The 2,154-nt window shown below is 51.4% G+C and overlaps 1 protein-coding gene across 1 annotated transcript in view; it reads left to right on the top strand.

The window, feature by feature from the left end:
- LOC103595109 (glutamate receptor ionotropic, delta-1-like) overlaps positions 1-2,154 on the top strand; it is a 242,702-nt gene that overhangs the window by 223,673 nt on the left and 16,875 nt on the right. The gene's annotated exons all lie outside the window — the stretch shown is intronic.

The following is a 2,154-nucleotide window of genomic DNA, read 5'->3' as shown; positions in this document are numbered from 1 at the left end:
TCCCTGCTCTGTGACCCCCAGGAAGGCTACCTCCAGATGCTGCAGGTCAGTGTGCACCCCCCCGCCTTCCCCTGCAGGTGAGTCTTACCCAAACTGTTGGCCTGCCATGGAAGACATGCTGGGCCCTCCTGTTACCTGCCAACTTTAATTACCAGAACTCTGTCACTTGCTGAAATGGAAACCGGTTGACTGGGTAGTGTCTCTAAGCAGCATTAGCAAACAGTCATGCCTGTTGTCAGTAGACGAAGCATATTAGCTCACTGAGTGCCTCTGGTATTTAAAAGTTACATGCCTGAGGGTAAAGAGATTTCTCTTAGGACTCTCTGATGGCTGCTTTGTGGGGATGGGTTTATCTGGCAGGGCTCAGAATGGAGTCCTGACTTTGGGAAGTGCTCATTTTGAACCTGTCTTAGCTCTTCCTTGAAGAAAGTCACTAATACAGACGTGGCTCTTGCAAAACAACTCAGTACTGCCCCAGCACATCTGATGTGTGCTAAGGCTGAAGTCATGCTGGATTCTTCGAGGAATTCAGAGCAGGGAGGGGCATGGGAGCAGGACCAGGACATGCTCACCTGTTCCATTCCTCCCAAGGTGAGCAGTACCAGCTGTTCATGGCCAGTTCTGTGAGCACTCGCCCGGCCTATGTGCACTCTGCATTAGCTAGTCTTGGGGCCTTGGGATAGGATGGCGAGCTATGTGCCTGTTGTGAGAGGTGGTTTTCTCTCTGGATGTTTGGGAGCAACAAGGAAACTGTGGAGTGTGCCCACTGGAAGCCCCGAAAGTTTGTACATGGGATATACTTGCCATCCAGCATTTGAAATAGTTTCATCTTCTCTACCCAGCCAGGCATGAGGAGTGTAAGTCAGGGTTTCAGGACAGAGATGGCTGCATCTCCAACCTGACTATCAGCCCTACCCGAGGACATTTTGGTACCAGCATGTCAGGGGCCACACATTTTGGTGAGAGGATTATTGGAATAGCAGATGGGTTGTGGATATGTGTAATTTGCCAAAGCACATTGTATCTATTCTATAATCTTATATTTGGGGAAAAAAGGAAACATACCTCAAGAGGTGTTAAACATGAGTTGTATATTCCAGGTTGATGGGGAACACAGCGGATGTTGATTTTAGCTGCCTTAACCCCCACTTGTGCTCCAGGGAACCCGTCACAATGTCTGGGGTCTTTCTAAGATGTTGCAGGGTTGGCTGAGAGAGTGGACCAAAGACCTCTGCAGGACCGAAGGATGAGAGCCCCGGGCCCATGGGTCAGAGTGAAAGGCCTTTGATGAAAGATTTTATATTTTTGGATGCTACTGGCCTGTTCTGCTTTCCTTCTTTCTGAAGTTTGGAAGAAATAACGAGGACCAAGTAGGTCTCTCTCACAGGGTCACTGTATGTATCACCCCCACTCTCCACATGCATGGAAGTGGAGTTAGACAGCAGGGCTCAGCCAGAATGTGCCCATCTCCAGGAGGTGCAGGGAGAGAGGGGAATCCCTCACTCTGTGGAATCAGTGCCCGTGAGTGTCCGTCTTAGCCCGTTTTGTGCTGTTATGACAGAATGCCTGAGACTCATAATTTATAAAAACCAGAAATGTATTGGCTTGCAGTTCTGGAGGCCACCTCTGTGTCAGGCCTCCCTGAGCCAGAGGCCGACAAAACCGAGTGGGAAGAGACCCCGGTCCAGCCGGGGGTCCCTTGTGGGGCTGAGCGGGATGATGAGTGTCGCTGGCACGGCCCTTCCCCCCCAGGACCTTCCTCCCCGGGGGCCGAGAAAGAACACCACCGAGCCAGGAGAGTGGTCAAAGCCGGAACTCCGTTTATTTGCAGGGCGGCACAGCTTATATAGGGAAAAAGGGCAGGGCGGGTTTTGATATGAGAGATCAAGCAAAGAGCCAATAAGAAGGGCTTAAAAGGATAGGGTGAGGTGGTGGGGAGGCTCTACGCGAATACGGAACTAAAGTTGCTGAATCACTGGGACCCGGAAGGGCGAGGCAGGCAGCTACGTGCCGTTGAGCACTAGTGAAATGGTGGCCGCGGAGCGCATGAAATGGCGCCCGTGCGCATCAGGGCGCATGCGCGCAAAGTTATGCCCAACACTGACACATGTTTTATTTTCACTTTCCTGGGATGCATATTCCAGATAGTGGTTG

This window comes from Galeopterus variegatus, unplaced genomic scaffold, assembly GCF_000696425.1.
Source record: "Galeopterus variegatus unplaced genomic scaffold, G_variegatus-3.0.2 Scaffold1681, whole genome shotgun sequence".
NCBI classification, from domain to species: Eukaryota; Metazoa; Chordata; class Mammalia; order Dermoptera; family Cynocephalidae; genus Galeopterus; species Galeopterus variegatus.
This window is presented reverse-complemented; position numbering and strand designations above follow the sequence as displayed.